This window comes from Somniosus microcephalus, unplaced genomic scaffold (genome assembly GCF_052327205.1).
Source record: "Somniosus microcephalus isolate GS21.2 unplaced genomic scaffold, FLI_Smic_1.0 scaffold185, whole genome shotgun sequence".
NCBI lineage: Eukaryota > Metazoa > Chordata > Chondrichthyes > Squaliformes > Somniosidae > Somniosus > Somniosus microcephalus.
This window is the reverse complement of record NW_028225372.1, coordinates 286,507-306,017: the sequence shown is the minus strand read 5'-3', so window position 1 is coordinate 306,017 and position 19,511 is coordinate 286,507. Positions and strand designations below refer to the sequence as shown.

General features: G+C 50.3%; 1 protein-coding gene across 11 annotated transcripts in view; it reads right to left on the bottom strand.

Annotated features, from left to right (window-relative positions):
• The window catches only part of LOC147082082 (uncharacterized), a 41,182-nt gene extending 25,772 nt beyond the window's left edge, over nucleotides 1-15,410 (bottom strand). For 2 of the 11 annotated variants that reach the window (XR_015076314.1, XR_015076318.1), the window contains exons 1-3: nucleotides 15,075-15,396; nucleotides 10,585-10,736; nucleotides 2,741-3,236 (exon numbers count right to left, since the gene is read on the bottom strand). The gene's annotated coding sequence lies outside the window, so the exon portion shown is untranslated. Of the gene's footprint in view, nucleotides 1-2,740; nucleotides 3,237-10,584; nucleotides 10,737-11,353; nucleotides 12,162-15,074 lie in introns of all 11 variants that reach the window. The other 9 variants (XR_015076315.1, XR_015076319.1, XM_085980464.1 and 6 more) reach the window with 8 other exon arrangements.
• Nucleotides 15,411-19,511: the final 4,101 nt, after the last annotated feature.

Below are 19,511 nucleotides of genomic sequence, written 5' to 3'. Positions count from 1 at the left end.
CTGTGGCTCTTTCTCCACTCACTTTAAATCTGCATCGTCTGGTTACTGACCCTTCTGCCAATGGAAACAGTTCCTCCTTATTTACTCATCAAAACCAATCATGAGTTTCAACAGCTCTATAAAATCTTCGTTTAACCAACTCTGCTCTAAAGAGAACAAACCAGCCTCTCCCCAGAACTGAAGTCCCTGATCCTTAGTGCAATTCTCTCAAATCTCTTCTGCACTGTCTCCAAGGCCTTGATATCCTCCCTAAAGTGTGGTGCCCAGAATTGAAAACCAGACTCCAGCTGAGGCCTAACCAGTCTGTTCTAACAGTTGAACATCACTTCCTTGCTGTTATTCGCTATTCCTCCTGTAATAAAGCCGAGGACATGGCTCATGGTGTCAGCACTTGACTAATGAGCACTGTAGGAGGGGAGGACATTCACCACTGCTCCACTAATATTAACAGTGGGGTCACTTTAAGCAGATTGGTGACGTAATATCTTTAGGGGTCTTACAATATCTGCAAACGTCTTAAATACATAACTGGTTTGATCTGACTGCTGTTTTACAATTATAATTCTCCACGTGTGCACGTGTCCCGCTGTGTGTCTAACAAACTCTCAGTCAGCGTCCTTCCCTTTCCCCACTGGGGAAATGTGAAAGTGATTCAGTCCCGGATCAGTAATTTCTCCAAACTTAAGTTGATGTTATTCGCCGGCATTAAGTTATAACCCAATTTGAGACCTTGTAAGATGGAGTTTTCTGCTGTTTGACACACGCAGACTCTGGTATAATAAACACACGACAACAACAGCAGCACCGTAGGGAATCAAGCTGAATACAGAAAGTACAGAGGAGAAATCAAAAACAAACTAAGAGGGGCACGGAAAAACTGAGGAAAGATTAGTGGGAATAGAATAGGGAACATTAAAATCTTTCTTAAACATGTAAAGCCTAAAAGGAGAGTCAATGGAAAGGTGCGATGATTAAGGAGCAAAAGGGCAATCTTCTGGTGGATGCAGTGGGCATGGCTGAGGTACTGAATGAGTACTTTGCATCTGCCTTCACTAAAGAAGAGGATGCTGCTAATGTTACAGTGAAGGAGAGGGTGGTAGTGAAATTGGACAGGATATAAATAGACCAAGAGGATGTAGTGAAACAGTTGACAGCGCTCAAAGTGGAAGTGTCATGGTCTGGATGGGATACATCCTGGGTTACTGAGAGAAGGAAGGCTCTGGCCACAATCTTTGAATCCTCCTTGGATAGGGGAGTGGTGCCACAGGACTGGGGATTTGCAAATGTTACCCCCTCGTTTAAAAATGGAGCGTGTGGTAAACCAATGAACGACAGGCGAATCAGTCTAGCGCCGGTGTTCAGGAACCTTCTGGAGATAAATCATTGAGAACCTGCTAAGATATCATCTCTCCTTACAGCAGTAATTGACTCCTTGATTAATATTGCAACACACACTCCTCTTTTACACCCCTGTCTTGCCTGAAGATTCTATACCCTGGAATACTGAGCTGCCAGTCCTGCCCCTCCCGCAACCATGTCTCTGTGATAACAATATCATACTCCCATGTGTTCATCAACACCTTGAATTCATCTGCCTTACTCGCAAGACTCCTTGCATTAAAATAAATGCCATCCAGCCTTGCCATGCTCCCTTGTGCCGTTACATATTTGCTCTGCCTTCCAGGCTGACTTGTTTTTTCCTCTATATTTGGCTGTGCATCACCCTCTACTGTAGCTCCACTCCGTATCCCATCCCCCTGCCAAGTTAGTTTAAACTCCCAACAGTACTAACAAACCTCCCTGCAAGGATGTTGGTCCCGTTCCGGTTCAGGTGCAAACCGTCCGACTTGTACAGGTCCCACCTTCCCCAGAAACAGAGCCAGTGATCAAAGAAACTAAAGCCCTCCCTCCTGCACCAACTCTTTAGCCACGCATTCATCTGCTCTATCCTCCTATTCCTATACTCACTAGCACATGGCACTGGGAGTAATCCAGAGATTACAGTCTTTGAGGTCCTGCTTTTTAATCTGCTACCTAGCTCCCTAAATTCTTGTTGCAGGACCTCATCCCGCTTCTATCTATGTCCTTGGTACCAATGTGAACCACGACCTCTGACTGTTCGCCCTCCCCCTTCAGAATACCCTGCAGCCGTTCAGTGACATCCTTGACCCTGGCACCAGGGAGGCAACATACCATCCTGGAGTCACATCTGCGGCCACAGAAACGTCTATCTGTTCCCCTTACGATAGAATCCTCTATCACTATTGCTCTCCCACTCTTTTTCCTCCCCTCCTGTGCAGCTGAGCCACTCGTAGTGCCACGGACTGGGCTCTTGCTGCATTCCCAAGAAAGCATCTCCCCCAGCAGTATCCAAAACGGAAAATCTGTTGGCGAGGGAGATAGACCCTGCACTACCTTCCAATTCTTTTACTCCGTCTGACCACTTCGTTAGACGAGCTATGAAGATCTCAGCTTCGCAGATGCTCCACAGTGACTCCAGCCGCAGCTCCAGCTCAGAAACGTGGATTTCGAGTAGCTGCAGCTGGAGACACTTCCTGCACACATGTTCGCCCTGGACACCGAAAGTGTCCCCGACTTCTCATAGCACAGGAGGAGCACTCCACACTGCCGAGCTGCCCTGCCATGTCCTACCCTTAATTTACTCCCTTTAAAGAATATTAAATACACTAGGGACCTTACTTCCCTTTAAACACTACTTACGCTAAACTAGAAACCTTACTTTTACTTTAACGACAGGACTGTAGAAATATTCATCAGGTCCTACTTCCCAATCAGCTCCTTCCCTGGTTGCGACGTCACTTTAGCGGTTTTGCAGTTGTAGTTTGACTGCTCCCGCTCTCAGACTCTTTCCTGCAGTCCTGTGACGTCTCTCCTCGATTTTGTTGTACTTTTGGAATTCGCCAGACTTGTATCTGCCTCCTCACTGCTGCCGACTCCTTGAAGGTCCGCGCTGTCCTCAGCCTCCCGCTCTATTTATGCCTCCTCGCTGCTGCTGCCGACTCCTCGCAGGTCCGCGCTGTCCTCGGCCTCACGCTGTATTTATGCCTCCTCGCTGCTGCTGCCGCCGACTCCTCGCAGGTCCGCGCTATCCTCGGCCTCCCGCTCTATTTATGCCTCCTCGCTGCTGCTGCCGACTCCTCGCAGGTCCACGCTGTCCTCGGCCTCCCGCTGTATTTATGCCTCCTCGCTGCTGCTGCCAACTCCTCGCAGGTTCTCTTTAGAGCAGAAAAATGTTAATTGGGAGATTTAATAGAGGTGCTCAAAATCATGAAGGTGTTTCCATAGAGTAAATAAGGAGCAACTGTACCCACTGACAGAAGGGTCGGTAAACAGAGGAGACGGATTTAATGTAATTGACAAAACGCCAGAGGGGAGGTAAGATAAGATTGTTTTTAGGCATCGTGTTATGATCTGGAATGCAATGTCTGAATGAGTGATGGGAGCAGAGGCAATAGTAACTTTTAAACCTGAATTAGTGAAACACACGAAGGGGAGAACATTAGCAGTGCTCTGGGCACAGAGCAGGGGAGTGGGACACATTGGTCTGCTCTTTCAAAGAGCCGGTACAGGCACGTTGTGCCCAATGGCCTCATTCTGGGCTGTCTGGTCCCAAGTTTCTATGGTATCAACCTCGAACTCTTTGTTCCTGAGCGAGTAATAAACGATAAATGTACCTGAATGCTATTTACAGAAGCAGATCTTTAGCGTGTGAAATTGCATTGGGAAGTTTAATTCTGTTAACCAGCAAACGATGACCAAAAGTTGATAAAAAGGGAGAAAAATCGACTGAGTATATCAGCAAGAAACATTTAAAAATTGTAGGAGCTTCTGAAAGTAAGTAAACATGAAGAGTAGCAAAAGTAAGCATTGGTCCCTTAGAGGCTGAGACAGGAGAAATTATAATGGGAAATAAGGAAATGGCAGATTTTAAACAAATATTTTGTATCTGTCTTCACAGTAGAAAACACAAATAACGCACCAAAAATGGCAGGGAACCAAGGGACTAATGAAAGGACTGACATCAATTACTTTCAGTTCCTGCGAGAAAAAAAGTACTTGAGAAACTAATGGGACTAAAAACCGACAAATCCCCAGGACCTGATGGCCTACATCCTAGGGTTCGACAAGAGGTGGCTGAAGAGAGAGTGGATGCATTGGTTGTGATCTTCCAAAATTCCCTAGATTCTGGATCAGTCCCAGCGGATTAGAAGGCAGAAAAAGTAACCCCGCTATTCTAGAAAGGGGGAAGAGAGAAAGCAGGGAACTACAGGCCAGTGAGCCTGGCGTCAGGAAAATGCTGGAATCCATTATTAAGGGAGGGGTAAGAGGGCACTTAGAAAATCATATGATCAGGCGGAGTCAACATGGTTTTATGCTATTAGTGTTTTTTGAGGATGCAACTAGCTGGATAGATAATGGGGAACTGGTGGATGTCAAATATTTGGATTGCCAAAAGGCATTTGATAAGGTGCCACATAAAAGGTTGCTGTGCAAGATAAGGACTCATGGGGTGAGGGGAATATATTAGTTACAAGGACAGGTTGGAGAAGCTGGATCTGTTTTCATTAGAGCAAAGGAGGTTGAGGGGTGATTTGATCGAGGTGTACAAGATTATGATGGGTTTGGATAGGCTAGACAGGGAAAGGCTGTTCCCACTAATGGATGGTACGAGGACTAGGGGACACAGATTTAAGGTTTTGGGCAAGAGGTACAGGGGGCGAATGTGAGTAAAAACCTTTTTACACAGCGAGTGGTGAGGACCTGGAACTCGCTGCCGACGGAAGTGGAGACACTCGATGTTTTCAAGGGGAGACTGGACAGGCACTTGAGGGAAATAAACTTGCAGGGCTACGGGGATAGAGCGGGGGAATGGGACTGACTGGATTGCTCTACAGAGAGCTGGCACGGACTGGATGGGCCGAATGGCCTCCTTCTGTGCCGTTATGACTATTAGCATTGATAGAGGATTGGTTAACTGACAGAAAACAGAGAGTAGGGATAAACAGGACATTTTCAGCTTGGCAGGCTAGTGGGGTGCCACAAGGATCAGTGCTGGGGCCTCTGCTATTTACAATCTATATTACTGACTTAGATGAAGGGACCGAGTGCAATGGATCCAAGTTTGCTGCTGATACAAAGCTAGGTGGGACAGTAAGCTATGGGGACACAGAGCCTGCAAAGGGATATGGGCAGTCTAAGTGTGCGGGCAGTAAGGTGACAGATGGAACATAATGTGGGGAAATGTGTGCGTATTCACTTTAGTAGGAAAAACAGAACCTTTTTTAAATGGTGAAAAATGATTAAATGTTGGTGTTCAGAGAGATTTAGGTGTTCTCGTACAGGAAACAAAGTTAGCATGCAGGTACCGCGAGCAATTGGGCAGGCGGATGGCATGTTGGCCTTTATTACAAGGGGTTGGAATACAACAGTGAGGAAGTCTTGCTACAATTGGACAGGGCTTTGGTGAAACAACACCGGAGTACCGGGCACAGTTTTGGTCTCATATCGATAAAGGATGGGATAAAGACAGTAGGGAGAAATGATCTTAGCTCCAAAAATAAAGTAAATAAATCAGTTTGGGTGGAGCCAAGAAACAGCAAGGGGCAGAAAACATTGGTTGGAGGTGATTATAGGCCCCCAAACTGTAGTTGTAATGTAGGGCGGCGTATAATTCAGGGAACTAGAGGTGCATGTAGCAAGGGTAATATAGTAATCATGGGGGATTTTAAGCTATGTATGGATTGGGGAAACCAAATCTGCAGTAATAGTGTGGGGACATCATCTGAGTCAATGGGACTCTCTGACCTTTCTCCCCAGTCCATCTCCAGGGCCAGTGTGTATCTGAGTCAATGGGACTCTCTCTGATCTTTCTCCCCGGTCCATCTCCAGGACCAGTGTGTATCTGAGTCAATGGGACTCTCTGACCTTTCTCCCCAGTCCATCTCCAGGGCCAGTGTGTATCTGAGTCAATGGGACTCTCTGACCTTTCTCACCAGTCCATCTCCAGGACCAGTGTGTATCTGAGTCAATGGGACTCTCTCTGACCTTTCTCCCCAGTCTATCTCCAGGACCAGTGTGTATCTGAGTCAATGGGACTCTCTCTGACCTTTCTCCCCGGTCCATCTCCAGGACCAGTGTGTATCTGAGTCAATGGGACTCTCTCTGACCTTCCTCCCCAGTCCATCTCCAGGACCAGTGTGTATCTGAGTCAATGGGACTCTCTCTGACCTTTCTCCCCAGTCCATCTCCAGGACCAGTGTGTATCTGAGTCAATGGGACTCTCTCTGACCTTTCTCCCCAGTCCATCTCCAGGACCAGAGTGTATCTGAGTCAATGGGACTCTCTCTGAACTTTCTCCCCAGTCCATCTCCAGGACCAGTGTGTATCTGTGGTGATTATTCTTTATGTTTAGTAAGAAGTATTGTAATTGGTTGTTTCTTTCCTGCCTTGAGATATATGCTGTAAACTCATTGGTAGTTGATGTCATGTGATTTGTGGTGGCCATCTTAAATTCAGTTCTCTACAGCCTTGGTTGGGACTGGGTGTTGAAAGATCTGCTACTGGATTTTTAAAGTTAATAAAGCCTAGATTTAGAAAGGCAAATCTACTCTTTATTTCAATTTATTAACTTTAAGTCAGAATGGAGCGATATCTTCAACCGGAACGATTCAATGCTGACCCTAATTCTGCAGGAGTGGATGATAAATGGAAACACTGGTATCGTACATTAAAAAACCTTTTGGGTGTGTTGGATCAAGAGTCTCTAAATAAGCTGAATATGCTGATCAACTACATTGCTGCGGATGTGTATAAGTATATTTTGGACTGTGAAACTTACGAATTGGCTATTTCTACATTGGAAAAGATTTTTGTTAAACCAAAGAATGAGGTATTTGCACGTCACCTTCTATCTGCCCGTAGGCAGCAGGTGGGAGAATCTTTGGATACTTATTTACAAGCACTTCGGCACCTTAGTGCTAACTGTAATTATAAGACCGTGACGGCTGAAGAATATAAGGAAGAATCGGTACGGGATGCTCTTATTAATGGATTACTGTCTAGATCAATTCATCAGCGGTTGTTAGAAAAGAAGACTTTGGATCGTAAGAGTGCTTTCGAGCAAGCCTCTACATTGGATGTGGCTCAGAGAAGTTTGGATTCTTATGCTCTTTTTAAACGGCCTGCGACTGTGGTTTCGGCAGTTCCGGATGAAAAGGAATTATGTGCACTTAATAGGAGTGGTTTACTAGATTCTGAAACAGTTTCTACTTCGGCGGCTGTTGCCTCTAGGATTCAGAAGTGTTATTTTTGTGGGAACGTCCGGCACCCTTGTCTGAAGTGTCCTGCTCGGGAGGCTGTGTGTAGTAAATGCGGCAAGAGAGGTCATTATGCACGTGTTTGTAAATCATCAGGTTCAATTACCTCCTCTGCGACTATTCAGCCTTTAGATAGGGCGTTTATTGCATCAATTTCTGCTGCATTTGCTCATGGCCTAAACAAAGCTATAGTTACGGCCCAAGTTAATGGGTTAGAAGTGAAGGCCCTTACAAAACTCTCGGTACTGCCCGTATCTATAAGTCTTCAGTTTGTGAAGGAGAAGCGTTTGAAAATTTCGCCTGTTACTTATCAGGTGTGTATGGCTCAGACGACTCTCACTTCACAAGTAGCTGGTTGTTGCCTTGTGAAATTGATTCTTCTAGGTAATACGTATACTGATATACGCCTATCTGTTCTGCCTAATCTCTGTGCGGATATTTTGATTGGTCATGATGTGCTTCAATTACACGAGTCTCTCAGTCTTTCGTTTGGAGGGACTAAGCCACCTTTATCTATTTGTGGATTAACCTCTTCCATTTCTCCATTATCACTTTTTTCCAATTTGATGCCGGATTGTAAGCCAATTGCTACCAAGTCAAGAAGGTATAGCAGTCAGGATAGAGAATTTATTCATTCTGAAGTTCAACGTCTTTTATTGGAAGGGATCATTGAACCTAGTTGTTCGCCTTGGCGGGCACAGGTAGTTGTCACCACTAACGAGAGACATAAGAAACGAATGGTGATAGACTACTCCCAAACTATTAATAGGTATACTCAATTAGATGCGTACCCTTTGCCTAAGATTGATGAGCTTATCAACAAAGTATCTCAGTATAAGGTTTTTAGCACTATTGATTTAAAGAGTGCTTATCAGATTCCTATTGTTAAGAGGGACCAACCATATACGGCCTTTGAGGCTGGCGGAAAGCTGTATCAGTTTTGCCAAATACCATTTGGTGTTACTAATGGTGTTGCTTGTTTTCAACGGGCAATGGATGCTTTTATAAGTGATAACTCTCTCTCCGACACCTTTTCATACTTAGATGACATCACGGTGTGTGGCAAATCAAGGGTGGAGCATGATTCTAATTTAGAAAGATTCCTTCAAGCTGCGGAAAAAGTTGGTTTAACTTTCAATAAAGAGAAGTGTATCTTTTCGACCACTGAGGTAAATCTACTGGGGTATATTATCTCGGGAAACAAGATTAAACCAGACCCAGAACGTCTGCGACCATTGATTGATTTACCTTGTCCTACTAATTCTAAGGCTTTGCAACGAGTTGTTAGACTGTTTTCTTATTATTCTAATTGGATTGCAAACTTTTCACAGAAGATCCAGCCCCTTATTCGGGTTACGACATATCCTCTATCATGGGAGGCCAGGACGTGTTTTGATAATTTTAAAAAGGATATCCTTGGAGCAGTTGTGCATTCTATTGATGAGCAGGTTCCCTTTGTGATTGAGACGGACGCTTCTGATTTTGCAATTGGGGCTACTCTGAACCAAAATGGAAGACCTGTGGCCTTTTTCTCACGTACCTTGAACAATAGTGAAAAAAGACATTCTTCAATAGAGAAAGAAGCGTATGCAACAGTAGAAGCACTGCGTAAATGGAGACATTATTTATCGGGGCGACATTTTACGTTGGTAACTGACCAAAAATCTGTGTCCTTTATGTTTGATGTCAAACATTTTGGAAAGATCAAGAATGATAAAATAATGAGGTGGAGGATTGAGTTGGCATGCTACCATTTTGATATAGTTTATCGTCCGGGGAAGGATAATGTTGCTGCTGATGCGCTGTCGAGGGCTTATTGTTCTGTGATTCACGGAGATACGCTTATTAATCTTCACAATGCCTTATGCCATCCTGGGGTTACGAGGATGATACACTTCGTACGCGGTAAGAATTTGCCCTTTTCAGTTGAAGACGTCAAGCGGATGGCTTCATCATGTTCTATCTGTGCTCGGTGTAAACCGAATTTCTTTAAGCCTCAACGAGCTCATCTTATAAAGGCTACTTCTCCTTTTGAACGTTTGAGCGTCAATTTTAAGGGGCCTCTTCCTTCAACGACTCAAAATCGATATATATTTACTGTTGTGGATGAGTTTTCAAGGTTCCCTTTTGCTTTTCCTTGCGCAGATGTATCAGCTGCTACAGTTATCAAATGTCTGACTCAACTTTTTGTCATCTTTGGGATGCCTGCGTATATCCATTTGGATCAGGGAAGTTCTTTTATGTCTTCCCAGTTGAAGGAATACCTTCAGAGTCGGGGAATTTCTACTAGCAGAACTACCCCGTATAATCCCCAGGGTAATGGACAGTGCGAACGATACAATGGGGTGATCTGGAAGGCAGTTATGTTGGCTTTGACATCCCGGAACCTTAAGAATACACAGTGAGAAATGGTACTGCCTGATGCCCTGCATTCCATTAGATCATTGCTTTCAACGGCTACTAATGTGACCCCCCCATGAAAGGCTCTTTAATTATCCGCGGAGATCTACTACGGGATATTCGGTACCTTCATGGCTTACTATGCAGGGACCTGTGCTGCTTCGACACAATGTTAGATTGCCAAAATATGATCCTTTAGTGGAGGAGGTGGAGCTGTTGGAGGCAAATTCCCAATATGTTCATATTCGATTCCAAGATGGGAAAGAAAGTACTGTTTCAATTAAAGACTTGGCTCCTTGTGGTGGCCAGCCCTCTTCTGAGGATATTAACAATAGTCATGATTCAGATAATGTGGATGTCGTTACAGATACTACAAATATTTCCAATCCTATTGCAGATAATTATACTTCTATTAGTCAGCCTTCGATGGATGTTCATGACCGTCCCAGTTTACCTCCTGATGGGATTTCCAATCCGGAAACCGTTGATAATCGGGATATGGATAGCCTTCCTGCAGAAGATACTTCAGTGTCTCCTGGTGTGGGAGGGCAAGGAATTTCACCAGAGTTAACAAGGTCGACACGAACAAGATATCCGGTCGACCGACTGAAAATGGACTTTTAAATTGGTAGTAATGTTTTAAAATTGTTGAAATATTATATTTGTATTGTTTTAGTTGTAAATAATTAACTCTTTATTTCAATATCTGAGTCAATGGGACTCTGACCTTTCTCCCCAGTCCATCTCCAGGACCAGTGTGTATCTGAGTCAATGGGACACTCTGACCTTTCTCCCCAGTCCATCTCCAGGACCAGTGTGTATCTGAGTCAATGGGACACTCTCTGACCTTTTTCCCCAATCGATCTCTGAATCGGAAGAGTTCTCTCCGGTTGGTGCTCACAATCCTGTGTTGGTTCACCTGCTGTCGTTCCTCAGTCTACAATCCCGGTTTACTCTCCGCTGTGAACCTCTCAATCACTCAGTCTTTCACCAGGAAATCTAATTATGGCAGGACAGAAAAGAACAATATCAACAGTGTGAAGTAATGTAATATAGACATTTCTTCTGCTTCATAAAAATAAAAGTTTGGGGTCAGAGTCCTTCGGTCTGATGTTGTCCCTTTTCTCAGATCCCCGCCATGCCCGCCTGGGCTTCCAGCAAATCACCAAGGTTCTGGATAGAAATGTACAATTTCCCTGTGCTTTAGGCAAACCGAAGCTGGGGCAATCTTTCCCAGGTAACACACTGACTGATCTCACTGGGCCCATCCTCCCCGGGTTACACACTGACTGATCTCACTGGGCCCATCCTCCCCGGATTACACACAGTCTGCACTGGGCCCATCCTCCCCGGGTTACACACTGTCTGATCTCACTGGGCCCATCCTCCCCGGGTTACACTCTGTCTGATCTCACTGGGCCCATCCTCCCCAGGTTACACACTGTCTGATCTCACTGGGCCCATCCTCCCCGGGTTACACTCTGTCTGATCTCACTGGGCCCATCCTCCCCAGGTTACACACTGTCTGATCTCACTGGGCCCATCCTCCCCGGGTTACACACTGTCTGATCTCACTGGACCCATCCTCCCCGGGTTACACAATCATAGAAACTTACTGCACAGAAGGCCGCCATTCGGCCCATCTTGTCCGAGCCGGCTGACAAAGATCTATCCACTCTAATCGCACTTTCCAGCACTTGGTCCGTAGCCGTGTAGCTTACGGCACTTCAAGCAGTTTTTAAATGTGATGAGGTTCTCTGCCTCGACCACCCTTTCAGGCAGTGAGTTCCAGACCTCCACCACCCTCTGGGTGTAAAAAACTCACCTTAAAACCCCTCTAATCCTTTGACCATCTGCTTTAAATCTATGCCCCCTGGCTATTGACCTCTCCACTAAGGGAAATAGGTCCTTCCTATCCACTCAATCTAGGCCCCTAATAAATTGATGCACCTCAAATCGAGTCTCCCCTTGGCCTTCTCTGTTCCAAAGAAAAGAACCCCAGCCTATCCAATCTTTCCACATAGCAAAAATTCCCCAGCCCAGGCAAAATCCCCATAAATCTCCTCTGCACCCTCTGGTGCAATCACATCCTTCCTGTAATGTGGTGACCAGAACTGCACGCAGTATTCTAGCTGCGGCCTAGCCATACAGTTCACTCATTACCTCCCAGCTCTTATATTCTATGCCTCGGCTAGTAAAGACCTTTCTCCCCAGTCCATCCACTACAGGGTGCAGAGCAGATGTAATTTTTTTCACCCAGAGGGTGATAGGGGTCTGGAACTCACTGCCTGAAAGGGTGGTAGAGGCAGAGACCCTCAGCACATTTAAAAAGTACTTGGGTGTACACTTGAAGAGCCGTAACCTACAGGGCTGTGGAGCAAGAGTCTGCAGGACGGGTTCATGGAATCCATTCGGGACATTTTCCTGGAACAAAATGTCATGGAACCAACAATGTTAGAACTTGTATTGTGTAATAAGACCGGGTTAATTAGCAATCTCATAGTAAACGATCCACTGGGGCAGAGTGATCATAATGTTAGAACTTCACATTAATTTTGAGAGAGTGACTTGCCTAAGTCCGAAACTAGTGTCTTAAACTTAAATAAAGCCAATTACATAGGTGTGAGGGGCAAGTTGGCTGAGGTAGATTGGAAAAATAGATTAAAAAGGTATGGCGGTAGATAAGCAGTGGCTAGCATTTAAAGAAATATTTCATAATTCTCAACTAAAATACATTCCATTGAAACACAAAAACTCCACGGGAAGTGATCCAACCATGGCTAACTAAAGGTAAGGATAGCATTAGATTGACAGAAGCTTATAATGTTGCAAAGAATAATAGTAAGCCTGAGGATTGAGAGAGTTTCAGAAACCAGCAAAGAGTGACCAAAAATTGATAAAAAAGGGGAAAAATGCAATGACAGAAAACGAGCAAGAAATCTAAAAGCAGATTGTAAGATTGTCTACAAGTATGTAGGAAGGAAGAGAGTAGCAAAAGTAAACATTGGTCCCTTAGAGGCTGAGACAGGAGAAATGATTATGGGGAATAAGGAAATGGCAGAAACGTTAAACAAATATTTTGTATCTGTCTTCACAGTAGAAGACACAAAAAGCATATCAAAAATGGTGGGGAACCAAGGGTCTAATGAGGGTGAGGAACTTAACGTAATTCATATGAGTAGCGAAAAAGTACTTGAGAAACTAATAGGACTGAAAACCGACAAATCCCCTGGACCCGACGGCCTACATCCTAGGGTTGTAAAAGAGGTGGCTGAAGAGATAGTGGATGCATTGGTTTTGATCTTCCAAAATTCCCAAGATTCTGGAATGGTCCCAGCGGATTGGAAGGTCGCAAATGTAACACCGCTATTCAAGAAAGGAGGGAGAGAAAAAACAGGGAACGACAGGCCAGTTAGCCCGACATCAGTCATTCGGAAAACACTGGAATCCATTGTTAAGGAAGTGGTATCCAGGCACTTAGAAAAATCATAACATGATTAGGCAGAGTCAACATGGTTTTATGAAAGGGAAATAGTTTTTGACAAATTTAGAGTTTTTTGATGATGTTACTAGCAGGGTAGATAAAGGGGAACCAGTGGATGTAGTATATTTAGATTTCCAAAAGGCAGTCGATAAGGTGTCACATAAAAGGTTATTGCATAAGATTAGGGCTCATGGGGTTGGGGTAATACAGTAGCATGGATCAAGGATTGGTTACCAGACAGAAAACAGAGTAGGGATAAATGGATCTTTTTCAGGTTGGCAGGCTGTAACTAGTGGGGTGCCACAAGGATCAGTGTTGGGGCCTCAGCTATTTACAATCTACATTAATGACCTAGATGAAGGGACAATGTGTAATGTATCCAACGATACAAATCTAGGTGGGACGGTAGGAGGTGAGGAGAACACAAAGACTCTGCAAAGGGATATAGATAAGACTGTGAGTGGGCAGTAAGGTGGCAGATGGAATGTAACGTGGGGAAGTGTGAGGTTATTCACTTTGGTAGGAAGAATAGAAAAACAGAATATTTTTTAAATGGTGAGAAACTTTCAAATGTTGGTGTTCAGAAAGATTTGGGTGTCCTCGTGCAAGAAACACAGAACGCTAGCATGCAGGTACAGCAAGCAATAAGGAAGGCAAGTGACATATTGACGTTTATTGCAAGGGGGTTGGAGTATAAGAGTAAGGAAGTCTTGCTACAATTGTACAGGGCCTTCGTGAGACCACACCTGGAGTACTGTGCACAGTTTTAGTCTCCTTATCTAAGGAAGGATATACTTGCCTTGGAGGCGGTGCAACGAAGGTTCACTAGATTGATTCCTGGGATGAGAGGGCTGTCCTACGAGGAGAGATTGTGTAGAATGGGCCGATACTCTCTGGAGTTTAGAAGAATGAGAGGTGATCTCATTGAAACATGTAAGATTCTGAAGGGGATTGACAGGGTAGATGCCGAGAGGTTGTTTCCCCGGGCTGGAGTGTCTAGAACTAGGGGGCATAGTCTCGGGGCATAGTCTCACAACGTGGACCACTTTCCATACCTCGGGAGCCTACTGTCAACAAGGACAGACGGCGATGACGATGTCCAACACCGCCTTCAGTGTGCCAGTGCAGCCTTCGGTCGCCTAAGGAAGAGAGTGTTTGAAGACCAGGACCTCAAACCCTGCACTAAGCTCATGGTCTACAGAGCAGCAGTGATACCCGCCCTGCTGTATGCCTCAGAGACATGGACCATGTACAGCAGGCACCTCAAAGCACTGGAGAGGTACCACCAACGCTGCCTCCGCAAGATCCTGCAAATCTATTGGCAGGATAGACGCACCAACGTTGGTGTTCTCGCTCAGGCCAACATCCCCAGCAGCAAAGCTTTGACCGCGCTCGATCAGCTCCGATGGACGGGTCACATTGTCCACATGCCCGATACGAGACTCCCAAAACAAGCGCTCTACTCGGAGCTCCGACACGGCAAGAGAGCCCCAGGTGGGCAGAGGAAACGCTTCAAGGACACCCTCAAAGACTCCTTGAAAAAGTGTAACATCCCCACTGACACCTGGGAATCCCTGGCCCAAGACCGCACAAAGTGGAGAAGAAGCATCCGGGAAGGCACCAAACACCGAGTCTCCTCGCGGGAGCAATCGGAAGACAAACGCAGGCAGCGCAAGGAGCGCACGTCAACCCAAACACCCCACACAGCCCGCTCCCCCCCCAACCAGGTGCCCGCTTCCACCCCCCCCCCCGGGCCCCGCGCCCCGCGCCCGCTTCGCCCCCAGGTTCCCAGAGATTGCCGGAGAGACGCCGGCGCTGCTGTAAATGCCGGAGATTCTCTGATCCACACTCACCGCACCATCCGCCGCTCCTCAGTCCCGCCGCCATTTTATCTCCTTCCTCAAACCGGAGCCTCATCCGGGGACTGCGAGCAGCACCGAGCATGCGCACTGCGGGCACGCAGCCCACGCTTAAAGTTCCTCACTAAGTCCGTCTCTTCTATTGGCTGCGACTCGTAGATTGACAGCTGCGCTCACCAATCGCAACGCCTCGGGGCCCCGCCCACTGTGTTGAAAGACCGCCGCCAGCTCCGGGGTCACGTGGCTCCTGATCGGCCGTTCAACCGCCTCAGCGCGCGGGTGAGGTCATAGCCCCGCCCACCCGCGAGCCCTTGTTGCCCAACGTGCCGGCCGGCGGTTGTCCTTCCCCCGGGCGGCGGCTGTCCTTCCCCCGGGGGGGGGGGACTCCTCTCTAACTCTGGTCTCCAACTACTCCTCCCCGCTCCGGGCTGTCCTTCCCCCGGGGGGGGGACTCCTCTCTAACTCTGGTCTCCAACTACTCCTCCCCACTCCGGGCTGTCCTTCCCCCGGGGGGGGACTCCTCTCTAACTCTGGTCTCCAACTACTCCTCCCCGCTCCGGGCTGTCCTTCCCCCGGGGGGGGGACTCCTCTCTAACTCTGGTCTCCAACTACTCCTCCCCACTCCGGGCTGTCCTTCCCCCGGGGGGGGGACTCCTCTCTAACTCTGGTCTCCAACTACTCCTCCCCACTCCGGGCTGTCCTTCCCCCGGGGGGGGGGGACTCCTCTCTAACTCTGGTCTCCAACTACTCCTCCCCACTCCGGGCTGTCCTTCCCCCGGGGGGGGGACTCCGCTCTAACTCTGGTCTCCAACTACTCCTCCCCACTCCGGGCTGTCCTTCCCCCGGGGGGGGGGGGGGGGGGCGGACTCCTCTCTAACTCTGGTCTCCAACTACTCCTCCCCACTCCGGGCTGTCCTTCCCCCGGGGGGGGGGACTCCTCTCTAACTCTGGTCTCCAACTACTCCTCCCCACTCCGGGCTGTCCTTCCCCCGGGGGGCGGACTCCTCTCTAACTCTGGTCTCCAACTACTCCTCCCCACTCCGGGCTGTCCTTCCCCCGGGGGGGGACTCCTATCTAACTCTGGTCTCCAACTACTCCTCCCCACTCCGGGCTGTCCTTCCCCCGGGGGGCGGACTCCTCTCTAACTCTGGTCTCCAACTACTCCTCCCCACTCCGGGCTGTCCTTCCCCCGGGGGGGGACTCCTCTCTAACTCTGGTCTCCAACTACTCCTCCCCACTCCGGGCTGTCCTTCCCCCGGGGGGGGGGGACTCCTCTCTAACTCTGGTCTCCAACTACTCCTCCCCGCTCCGGGCTGTCCTTCCCCCGGGGGGGGGGACTCCTCTCTAACTCTGGTCTCCAACTACTCCTCCCCACTCCGGGCTGTCCTTCCCCCGGGGGGGGGCGGACTCCTCTCTAACTCTGGTCTCCAACTACTCCTCCCCGCTCCGGGCTGTCCTTCCCCCGGGGGGGGGACTCCTCTCTAACTCTGGTCTCCAACTACTCCTCCCCACTCCGGGCTGTCCTTCCCCCGGGGGGGGACTCCTCTCTAACTCTGGTCTCCAACTACTCCTCCCCACTCCGGGCTGTCCTTCCCCCGGGGGGGGGGGGGGACTCCTCTCTAACTCTGGTCTCCAACTACTCCTCCCCACTCCGGGCTGTCCTTCCCCCGGGGGGGGACTCCTCTCTAACTCTGGTCTCCAACTACTCCTCCCCACTCCGGGCTGTCCTTCCCCCGGGGGGGGGACTCCTCTCTAACTCTGGTCTCCAACTACTCCTCCCCGCTCCGGGCTGTCCTTCCCCCGGGGGGGGGGACTCCTCTCTAACTCTGGTCTCCAACTACTCCTCCCCACTCCGGGCTGTCCTTCCCCCGGGGGGGGACTCCTCTCTAACTCTGGTCTCCAACTACTCCTCCCCACTCCGGGCTGTCCTTCCCCCGGGGGGGGGACTCCTCTCTAACTCTGGTCTCCAACTACTCCTCCCCACTCCGGGCTGTCCTTCCCCCGGGGGGGGGGGCTCCTCTCTAACTCTGGTCTCCAACTACTCCTCCCCACTCCGGGCTGTCCTTCCCCCGGGGGGGGGGGACTCCTCTCTAACTCTGGTCTCCAACTACTCCTCCCCGCTCCGGGCTGTCCTTCCCCCGGGGGGGGGGGGGACTCCTCTCTAACTCTGGTCTCCAACTACTCCTCCCCACTCCGGGCTGTCCTTCCCCCGGGGGGGGGGGGGGGACTCCTCTCTAACTCTGGTCTCCAACTACTCCTCCCCACTCCGGGCTGTCCTTCCCCCGGGGGGGGGGGGGGGACTCCTCTCTAACTCTGGTCTCCAACTGCTCCTCCCCACTCCGGGCTGTCCTTCCCCCGGGGGGGGGGGGACTCCTCTCTAACTCTGGTCTCCAACTACTCCTCCCCACTCCGGGCTGTCCTTCCCCCGGGGGGGCGGACTCCTCTCTAACTCTGGTCTCCAACTACTCCTCCCCACTCCGGGCTGTCCTTCCCCCGGGGGGGGGGACTCCTCTCTAACTCTGGTCTCCAACTACTCCTCCCCGCTCCGGGCTGTCCTTCCCCCGGGGGGGGGGGACTCCTCTCTAACTCTGGTCTCCAACTACTCCTCCCCACTCCGGGCTGTCCTTCCCCCGGGGGGGGGGACTCCTCTCTAACTCTGGTCTCCAACTACTCCTCCCCACTCCGGGCTGTCCTTCCCCCGGGGGGGCGGACTCCTCTCTAACTCTGGTCTCCAACTACTCCTCCCCACTCCGGGCTGTCCTTCCCCCGGGGGGGGGGGGACTCCTCTCTAACTCTGGTCTCCAACTACTCCTCCCCACTCCGGGCTGTCCTTCCCCCGGGGGGGCGGACTCCTCTCTAACTCTGGTCTCCAACTACTCCTCCCCACTCCGGGCTGTCCTTCCCCCGGGGGGGGGGACTCCTCTCTAACTCTGGTCTCCAACTACTCCTCCCCGCTCCGGGCTGTCCTTCCCCCGGGGGGGGGGGACTCCTCTCTAACTCTGGTCTCCAACTACTCCTCCCCGCTCCGGGCTGTCCTTCCCCCGGGGGGGGACTCCTCTCTAACTCTGGTCTCCAACTACTCCTCCCCACTCCGGGCTGTCCTTCCCCCGGGGGGGGGCGGACTCCTCTCTAACTCTGGTCTCCAACTACTCCTCCCCACTCCGGGCTGTCCTTCCCCCCGGGGGGGGGCGGACTCCTCTCTAACTCTGGTCTCCAACTACTCCTCCCCACTCCGGGCTGTCCTTCCCCCGGGGGGGGGACTCCTCTCTAACTCTGGTCTCCAACTACTCCTCCCCACTCCGGGCTGTCCTTCCCCCGGGGGGGGGGACTCCTCTCTAACTCTGGTCTCCAACTACTCCTCCCCACTCCGGGCTGTCCTTCCCCCGGGGGGGGGGACTCCTCTCTAACTCTGGTCTCCAACTACTCCTCCCCACTCCGGGCTGTCCTTCCCCCGGGGGGGGGGACTCCTCTCTAACTCTGGTCTCCAACTACTCCTCCCCACTCCGGGCTGTCCTTCCCCCGGGGGGGGGGGGGGGACTCCTCTCTAACTCTGGTCTCCAACTACTCCTCCCCACTCCGGGCTGTCCTTCCCCCGGGGGGGCGGACTCCTCTCTAACTCTGGTCTCCAACTACTCCTCCCCACTCCGGGCTGTCCTTCCCCCGGGGGGGGGGACTCCTCTCTAACTCTGGTCTCCAACTACTCCTCCCCACTCCGGGCTGTCCTTCCCCCGGGGGGGGGGGGCGGACTCCTCTCTAACTCTGGTCTCCAACTACTCCTCCCCACTCCGGGCTGTCCTCCCCCCGGGGGGGGGACTCCTCTCTAACTCTGGTCTCCAACTACTCCTCCCCACTCCGGGCTGTCCTTCCCCCGGGGGGGGGGGACTCCTCTCTAACTCTGGTCTCCAACTACTCCTCCCCACTCCGGGCTGTCCTTCCCCCGGGGGGGGGGGACTCCTCTCTAACTCTGGTCTCCAACTACTCCTCCCCACTCCGGGCTGTCCTTCCCCCCGGGGGGGCGGACTCCTCTCTAACTCTGGTCTCCAACTACTCCTCCCCGCTCCGGGCTGTCCTTCCCCCGGGGGGGGGGGGACTCCTCTCTAACTCTGGTCTCCAACTACTCCTCCCCACTCCGGGCTGTCCTTCCCCCGGGGGGCGGACTCCTCTCTAACTCTGGTCTCCAACTACTCCTCCCCACTCCGGGCTGTCCTTCCCCCGGGGGGGGACTCCTCTCTAACTCTGGTCTCCAACTACTCCTCCCCACTCCGGGCTGTCCTTCCCCCGGGGGGGGACTCCTCTCTAACTCTGGTCTCCAACTACTCCTCCCCACTCCGGGCTGTCCTTCCCCCGGGGGGGGGGGGGGACTCCTCTCTAACTCTGGTCTCCAACTACTCCTTCCCACTCCGGGCTGCGGCTTTTATAGCAGCCGCCGGC